The 9,970-nt window shown below is 39.1% G+C and overlaps 1 pseudogene; it reads right to left on the bottom strand.

The window, feature by feature from the left end:
* Positions 1-4,429: 4,429 nt before the first annotated feature.
* Positions 4,430-9,970, bottom strand: part of LOC110130840 (palmitoyl-protein thioesterase 1-like) — a 34,687-nt pseudogene continuing 29,146 nt past the window's right edge.

Here is a 9,970-nt window from a genome sequence, read left to right as displayed (position 1 = left end):
AGAGGGAAACAGAGGCAGAATACTTTCTGACAAATTGCAGCAATATTTTTTTGGATCCACCTTCTAGAGTAATAGAAATAAAAGTATAAATGAACAAATGGGATGTAATTAAACTTAAAAGGTTTTACACAGCAAAGGAAGCCATAAACAACATGAAAAGACAACCTATGGAATGAGAGAAAATATTTGCAAACCATGTGACTGAAAAGGGATTAATTTCTAAAATATCCAAGCACCAAATACAGCTCAATATATATATATGGGGAAAAAAAAAAAACAAGCAAAAAACAGGCAGAAGACCTGAATAGACATTTTTCCAAAAGACATACAGTTGACCAACAGGGATATGAAAAAATGCTCAATATTGCTAGGTATTAGAAAAATGCAGATCAAAACCACAATACTGGATCACCTAACACCAATCAGAATGGCCATCATCAAAAAGTCTACAAGTAATAAATGCTAGAGATGTGTGGAGAAAAAGGAACCCTTGTACATTGTTGGTGGGAATGTAAATTGGTGCAGCCACTATGGAGAACAATATGGAAGTTCCTCAAAAAACTAAAAATAGGGTTACCATGTAATCCAGCAATCACACTCCCATATACCTTCTGCCCTACTCTTGTGCAACTTCCCCTTATCAACATCCCCTGCCACAGTGGTACATTTGTTACAACTGATGAACCTACACCAATACATCATAGTCTCTCAAAGTCCATCATTTACATTAGGTTTCACTCTGGGTGTCGTACTTTTTATGGGTTTAGACAAATGTATAATAATATGTAGTCACCATTATAGTATCATACAGAGTAGTTTTACTGCCCTAAAAATCATTCATGTTCCAAGATTTTATTCTTGGTAATGGAATTATTTTCTTTATTTCCTCTTTAGATTGTTTTTTTTGGTTGATGTGTTTTGACAGCCTTTTTAAAGCTGTAGATTCACCCTTGTTCCCTTTCTTCCATATTCTCTTTTACCATTTATATGGTCATTTGCTCTTTAGAAGCCCTATGTTTACCCCCAAGAAATGTTAAATGCTGGAATGTCCAGGTTGGTTGGCTGTCCAACCGAGGGAAACTTCAGCTGAGAGTAAGAGAAGGGTTATTTTCTACCGCATTCCTCCATGACCTTGTACTCCTACTCCTGAGGCAGCCCGCCCCACCCCCGCCCCCCCAGTTTGGTCCTGCTCAGCCTTCACCTGGGACACAGTGCTCCTTGTTTTGTAGCTCAGAGTCATCCTCCCAGGTATGGAACAGAATTCACTCCTTTTTTGGGAGGCTCTGTCCTTTCTGGACAGGCTTCAGTTTTAAAACATCTACCACATGACTTCCTTGGCGTCATCATGGTGGTTTCCTTGGCTTTCAAGATTTGAGTTAAGGAGGAAATGTTATTGTAGGACTGAAAATGGTGAATCCCACAAGTCTGGACATCACTTTGCTGGCCTGATCCTTGGGAATTCCAAGGTTTTAGATGGGCCAACTGGAGTGTTTGTGTGCCTGACTTCAATTACTTACATTTCTATGGCCCTCTGAGCATGAATACCAGGCTCTGGCTGACTGGAGGGAAGTGAGTGACACACCCAGTCTTAAGTTTAAGCAGCTTCTTTTAATGCTCTCCATAATGGTGTAATTATGACTTGCTTACAAATCCTGTTGGGATGACTCCTGGGCACATGCAATGCAAGGCCCTAATGTGTCCATCCGCTTTTCCTCTTATTTCACATTCTCTTGTTTGGTTTGAGCAATGTGTCCACAACTCTCTGACCTTTTGAGAAATCCTTGAACTTTGGGAACTGACCATGCTGCCCAGAGAGCTGTGGTTTGGCTGTTGATCAGTGCCGAGAAGGCTGTGTTGAGAGAGAGCTGTGATGAAATGCCAGGATATGTATCACAACTCCCTCTGAGGCTGTCATACTTAGGTTCTGTTAATTTTCTCCTGGTTTTAGAATGAGTTTCTCCTCTTTTTCCCTGGATCTTCTCATATTTGAAAATGTGCCAAATGAATAGACAAAGACACTCGTCTTTTTGGAGGTTTCTCATGTCACCCGTGTGATGACACTCATCTTTAAAGTCATATTTGATCTTGACTGGTATATTTCATTATGGAAACTTTTCTTTTTGTAGGGCAATGCCACTTGTAAAATCTAAGGGTAAACTAAACGAGAAACAGAAATGCTAGTAAGGAAAAATCAGTTTAAAACAACCAGGGCCCCTGTAATTATTTCACAGCAGTCATTTGGAAAGTAACTTTAAGCACATCTAATCTCAGGGCAAAACTTCTCATTTCTAGGTCCTTCCGAAAGCTGACTCATCTGTGAGCAAGAAGCACGTGAGCTTGAAGTTCTCATCCAAAATCTTATCTGACTTTTTCTTGCTAAACAGTTGTCAAAATCACCTCCTAACAGAAGGCTGAGGGTGACTTATGTCAATGCTTGATCATTTTAGCAGAATTCCCATATAAACTGAATATTTAGAAGGTAATGAGAGCATTAAAAATATCTCGTGTACTTAAAATATCAATAGGTCAACAATGAATTCTCGTGAACCTTTAACTGTTGGTTTGGGCAAAAAGTTTGTTCAGTTTTTTCTGTAAGCTGGCACTCAGTTCAATTGCTCAATTGTGTCCGACTCTTTGTGACCCCATGGACTGCCATACTCCAGGCTTCCCTGTCCATCACCAACTCCCGGAGCTTACTCAAATTCATCCATCGAGTCGGTGATGCCATCCAGCCATCTCATCCTCTGTCGTCCCCTTCTCCCGCCTTCAATCTTTCCCAGCATCAGGGTCTTTTCCAATGAGTCAGTTCTTCACATCAGTGGCCAAAGTATTGGAGTTTCAGCTTCAGCATCAGTCCTTCCAATGAATATTCATGACTGATTTCCTTTAGGATTGACTGGTACTAGTAGCACTTAATTGTTTTTAACTTCATTTGAACCAATTCTTTTAGATTGTATTGTGACAGCTGTCATATCAGTGTGCATTTTAAAAAAAACAAAAATTGCTGAATTTTTGTGTAGCCATTTAAATATTGAAGATAGAAGAAAAAAGCAACATTTTTGGCATATTATGTTTATTATTTCAAGAAAGGTAAAAACACTACTGAAACACACAAAAAAAGATTTGGGCAATGTATGCAAAAGGGGCTGTGACTGATCAAAAGTGTCAAAAGTGGTTTGTGAAACTTGTGAAGCTTTCTCCTGGAGATTTCCACTGGATGATGCTCCATGGCTAGGTAGACCAGTTGAAGTTGATAGCGATCAAATTGAGACATTAATTGAGAAAAATCAACATTATAACATGTGGGAGATAACCGACAAATTCAAAATATCCGAATCAAGCATTTTGAAAATCATTTGCATCAGCTTGATTATGTTAATCACTTTGATGTTTGGGTTCCATGTAAGTTAAGCAGGAGTGGCGTGGGACCTTCTTGACCGTACTTCCACACGTGATTCTCCATTTAAACGTAAACAAAACATTTCACTTTTAAAACATATTGTAATGGGTGATGAAAAGTGGATACTGTACAATAATATGGAATGGAAGAGATCATGGGGCAATTGAAATGAACCACCACACCAAAGGCAGGTCTTCATGATGTGTATATGGTGGAATTGGGAGTCCTCTATTATAAGTTCCTTCTGGAAAACCAAATGATAAATTTCAACAAGTAGTGCTCCAAACTAGACCAACTGAAGGCAGCAGTCGACGAAAAGAATCTGGAATTCAGAAAATGCATAACCTTTCGTCAGAGAAGTGCAAGATCACATGTTTCTTTGATGACCACGCTTTGTTACAACTGGGCTGGGAAGTTCTGATTCATCTGCCTGTTTGCCAGACATTGCACCTTCAGATTTCCATTTATTTCAGTCTTTACAAAATTCTGTTAATGGAAAAATATTCCAATTCCCTAGAGGACTGTAAAAAACACCTGAAACTGTTCTTTGCTCAAAAAAGATAAAAAGTTTTGGGAAGATGGAATTATGAAGTTGCTCGAAAAATGGCAGAAGGTAGTAGAAGAAAATTGGGAGTATATTGTTCAATAAAGTTCTTGGTGAAAATGAAAAATGTGTCTTTTATTTTACTTATAAACTGAAGGAAATTTTTGGCCAACCCACAAACACTGTAAAAGAGAATGTTAAAATCAAGGTGAAAACCCCAAACCCTGAGAACTGATCATTTACATTTCCTGTATTTTAGCTTTTTTTGAGAATGGAAGAGAAATCTTCCAGATTTCAACAAACCATATGCTGATAGGATGAGACAAAGGATAAGATTCGTATCTTGGATCATTCCAGACAGGCATGTTAAATGGTGAGTAGAGAGGATTAATTGCTAGCTGGATCTGAGCTCAGGCTTGGGCATGGAGGACACTGGTTTGGAAGTGTGAGGGGTTCCCTGGACTCTGGTGCAGTCTATGAGGGTTTCACTCAAGGAAGGGTATGATGTGGGCATAAAACCATTCTTCAGACAGTTGGGGATGGTCTCCTTTTAGAGCCAGGAACACCAGCTGTCCTGTATCTTCCATTGCCTTTAGCCCCAGGCAGTCCTCTGTGTATAGGGTACTCTACTGTGAGGGAATGGTTTTCTTGGCTTGGCCACTTCTGTAAAATCCAAACTGCTCAGAATCCATGGGGTCCACAGTGGAATCATTGAGGAATTTCACCATCTCGAACTTCTTCAGGGCCATGAGGTTTTTCTTGTAGGACTCATTGACACATCTCTCATTAATATCTGCCCAGAAGATGCTGTGGTTGTGGTAGATGTCCTCCTTTATGGGGTTGTGCCAGTATTCTGCTTGCACCAGTCGTGCTTGCATAGCTTTGTCTGTAAGCCCAACATCCAGTGTTTTTCTATCAACTCATAGATGTGAGAGCTCTCTCCTGGGCACAGAGGAAGTCTAAAAACACCTTGATGTTATCCCCCGACTGAGATGAGATTGCTCATGGGAGGTGATGGACATCTCTGAGCCACTGCCCGTAGAAATTGGCCTCCCTGGGAGAATCCCATAGCATTGTAGCCTTGCTGAAACCTAGGATCTTTAGCAAGAATCTGGCGAATTGTTGTTACTTGGGAGCTGAGATTCAAAAAGAAGCTGTTCACCACATTCTCTATCAGCGTCTTTCCAATCCCTAAAGATAAGATATAAATTTCAGGTATTTTCTCCTCAACCATTTTTTAAAATATCATCCATGCTTAAGGGATTACAACAGCTGTCTCCCATCCCATGCCAGAAATAATGATCATAATGCATCTTACATTCTGATAGTTACAGAGACCACTTACCACTTTAGACCCATCAGTGGCAGGGGCACCAGTGGGTCACAGTGCCCTAGCACTGGGGGTGTGCAGGACCCCGGAAGGAAAACGAGAGCCGAGAGCCACCATCTTGACTCAATCACATGACCGCACTCTCAACAGCTTTGTTAAGAACATTTATTTCATTTTATCAGTGAGAAAGTTGGGGCTTAGGGAGAATTAAATGACTTGCCTTCTGGCCACTGGGTTAAAGAGAGGAGGGTCCTGTCTTGGCTCTCCATCTGTCGATCATCTTGTTAACCAATGGTCCTAAACCATGAGATCACCTTTAGCTCACTGTTGTAAATGAACAGTCTTTTCCAGTTGACCTCTGTAACTCTGAGTGCCCACTCTTTTGAATTGGAATCAAAATATTTTTTTTAATTTTAGATTTTATGATCAGGCCCAGTCACATTTAATTATTGTGCAGTATTTGCTAAAACAGAATTTCCCACCCACAGAATGTGTCAACCTCAATATGTAGAATCAGATTTTTGAAGGTGTCCTCAATATACTTTGCCCTTTGAGCTCAAAAGTGCTGCTGGGAGTAACTTTAAAATGTGTGGGGGGGTCGGTGGGGTGGTGATGGTGGTGAATCAGCTATCTGTAGTTCTAGCTGATCACATAGTCTTAAATGCTCATACTTTAAAAATACTGCATATATATTTTAAACTGGTAATATGTTGTACTTAGCACAAAATTCAAATGGCAGAAAAAAAAAATTAAGGAAAAGCCTACTCCCACCTTCACACTTGAGTGAGCCAGGTAACTATCACCACAGATATTTTATGAAATGCTTTATTATTACTGCACAGTGATGGGAACTCTTTCCTTCTCCAGCCAGTCTGACTGTATGTTCTTTCCGATGGTAGACTACATGGTTCAAAAGTGGTAAGTGGTTTCTGTAACTATTAGAATGTAAGATCTATTATGATGATAAATTTCTAATGCTTTTTAAAAGTCAATGTTGGGTGCTTTCTCAAAGAATTGTTTAGTGAAAACTTCTCCCCTTCAAATGTGACCATTTTACAGAACTTTGACCATTTTAGCAAAAGAAAAGTGATTCTGGCCAGCTGAGTGTCTAGAGGTTCATTTAAAATTTGGTTTTCTTTCCCTTTTTGGCCTATTTTTTTTTGAATAGGCAATACATTCACATAAAATGTGAAATGCACAAAAGGATATACATTGAAAGGTTTCTCTCTGTTCCCAGCCACCACTAGAAACTCCCAAAATCATTGTTTTTGTACCACCTTCTTACATTTGCTTCCAAAAATATTTAAAGCTTATGTAAGCAAAGTCATACACACACAAAATTATTTCTAGATTATGTATATTACATATCTGTCTGCTTATTTAAATCAAAGATGCTTGACCATATGTGTTCATCAAAATTACATGGGCAACTTTTAGATAATCCATGTGCCTGCACCCTGGAGGCCTTATTCACTATTTGTAACTGTTATTTTTAAAAATTGCCCTTGGTTATCCTGGTGGGCTTCCCTGGATATGAACCACCAGCCTGAGATACAATCATTCAGACCTGTGGAACCCACCAGGAAGTTACTGGGCCCTTGCCCAGGCGACTTGGGCAGGAAAACAGCTGTGTGGGTCACTCTGTGAGCAATCGGTTCCACCACCCAGGGTTAAGGGCATCTGCAACCACTCAGCTGATAAGTCTAAAGGTAAATTGTCCCTTAAAAGGGACTGTCTCCAGATTAATAAAATCAGTGCTGCAATTACCTGTGTATAAATCACTTAGTTCTCTGGCCTGATTTTTTTAAATACACCCTACTTTTCCCCCTCTGATTTTTACAGTTATTCATCATACAAAACATAGAAAATATAGTAAAGCATAAAGAAAAAGAGGTACCCATAATTACATAGCCCAGAGATAACTACTGGGAACATTTGCTTTATTTTACTTAGTTTTTAAATTGTGCAGGTAATATATGGGCACTTCTGGGTTTAAGCAAGTCTACCCAGACATTATCTGTATGTATGTAGTATGTAACACTAATACATAAAGGGTAAGGAAGGACTTAACCCACACACATTGTTACACCCAACAAAAATCTAGAGTGATTAGTTAATATCCAACCCATTCTGCATTGACTTTTCCCCAGACGGTCTCAAATTTCTTTTTAGAGTTCATTAGCAACACTGACACATAATCTGCCAGTTTTTTCTCCCTGCTTCTCCCCAAGCGACTGTCTACAATACTTGAATACTGTAAAGTACACATAGCCTTTCCCTCTCTTGTGCTGTGTGCTGTGCCATGTTGCTTCAGTTATGTCTGACTCCTTGCACCCCTATGGACGGTAGCCCACCAGGTTCCTCTGTCCATGGGATTCTCCAGGCAAGAATCCTGGAGTGGAGTTGCCATGCCCTCCTCCAGGGGATCTTCCCGACACAGGGATCAAACCTGCATCTCGACGTTGGCAGGTGGGTCCTTTACCACTAGCGCCACCTGGGAAGCCCTTCCCTCTCTTAACTTTGTATTTTATACTGGTGTGTCTTACCTTGTAGCTTGGTTTAAATGGTTCCAAGACATTCCAGGGTAGAAATGTTATAATGCAGCAATCAATTTCATAAAGATGGACTTTTAGGTTATCTCTGTTTTTTTATTATTATAAATAATACTACAGTAAGTATCTCTACTTCTTGAGAATAAGGCTCAAGATCCAAATTTACTGGGACAAAGAAGTCCTCACCCTTCTTTCTTTCCCTTCCCCAAGTGACAAGAATAGAGAGCTTAGAAGGAGCCATTCACTGCTCATCCCCAGCAACGTGGCCATCCTCTGCCTTAGAGTAAATGTTTAAAAATGTTATTTATTTATTTATTTGGGTGTGCCGGGTCCCAGTTGCAGCATGTGACATCTTTCAGTTGTGACATGTGGTATCTTAGCTCCCTGACCAGGGACCAAAACCAGTCCATCCATATTGGGTGCATAGAATCTCAGCAACTGGACCACCAGGGAAGTTCCTTATAGCTAAAATTTTTATAGCACACAAAGTAATTTCTTTCTTATCCAGGGATACTTTGCATCTCATTTGTCTTGGCAGGCTTACATTTTTTAAATGGAGCATTTTATCAAAACAATTGTAGATTTACATACAGTTGTGAGAAACACTATGCAGAGATCCCTTGTATATGTTCCCCCAATGCTAAATTTAGCAAAACTATCATACAATATCACAACCAAGATGTTGACATTGATACAATTCACCAATCTTATTCAGATTTTCCCACTTTTACTTGTACTCATGCATGTGTGTATTAAGTTTTATGCAATTTTATCACATATGTGGGGTGGTGTATCCACCACCGTATTCAATACTGAATGGTTCCAATGCCACAGAGAATTTTCATATTGTCTTATTAGAATCATACACCCTCCCTTAACATTTTAAAAAGACTCTTGATAATATTCCAAACTACTTCCCAGAAAGGTATTAGCAGAATTGGATATCAGTCTAAAAATGTAATATATTACTGGAGAACAAAATTTTCACTGTCCTACCTTATTTAACATAAAAGACTTTAACCATCTTTTAATACATTTATTATCAACTTGAGTCTCAAAGAGTATTACAAATCCTTTCCTAGAGGATATAGGACAGGCAGTTCTTTCATTTCTTTGGATATTCAATTCTTGAAAACATTATTGTCAGCAAAAATCAAGTCACTGAAGCTGCCAAATGCAATAAGCATACAGACTTCTATCTTTAACAAACCTGATGCTAACTTTATAGAAACTCTTCTCATGGTTTTGAGACAATAGTATTTTCCTTAATGGGGTTTTCTGGCTGAAGGCAGACTGGAAGACTGCGAACATTATTTCTAAAAGGGATTTGATCTAAATCAAAAGATATTTACCTTTTCTAAGTACAAGTCAATGAAAAATCATTTTATTTCCTTTGAGTGGAGGTCACCTCTGGGAGGAGAGGCCCTCACAGTCTCTGTCCCTGAGAAAAGAGCGTACTCTTTCTGCTCATTATTGGTCAGGGTAATCCAAGTCATCACTGCAGCTGGCTCCTTTTGTGGGGTCAGCATTCTTACTGGTCTACAGTCACTCAGTGGGGTCGACCTTTTATTATAAGCTATCGTTTCTCCTAAAGGCAGAGCACTGCTGAACTTGGAATTGAGGAGATTATGAACAACAATATAGGGATGAATTTGGACTAGAAGGAATGTAAAAAACAACACAGATGGGGATAGGTGGAATTAGAAGGGACTCTCCACAACAAATATGTCAATACAGCATGGGAAGTTACTTGGGCCAGGAATGCACTTTAGGATAAATCATTCCTCAGTTAGCCTGGAAAAATGAACACATACAATGCATAGAAGATGCAGTTTAATTTCAGCCATGTAGTCACACACATTTCAGATCTAGAAATCATATATGGAATATAAGCAAAGATCTGACTTTGAAAGATTCTCTCTCTCTTTCTCTCTCTCTTTTAAATGCATATATCCCTTGCCCCAATGATTTTACTTTGAGGAGTTAATCCTCTTCATGTATTTGTATACATATAAAAGTGACATTTGTATACGAGGGTATTGTTGCAGCATTGTTTATAATAAGAAAGCTCTTATTTATCAGTCAGCTCTGAATCCAAAGTATGTGAAATGATTACATGAAGTTTGGATTGTGATTTTTAGCAT

Source organism: Odocoileus virginianus, chromosome 6 (assembly GCF_023699985.2).
Source record: "Odocoileus virginianus isolate 20LAN1187 ecotype Illinois chromosome 6, Ovbor_1.2, whole genome shotgun sequence".
Taxonomy (NCBI): Eukaryota; Metazoa; Chordata; class Mammalia; order Artiodactyla; family Cervidae; genus Odocoileus; species Odocoileus virginianus.
Note: the sequence above shows the minus strand (reverse complement) of the source record. Positions and strands in the feature narration are given on the sequence as shown.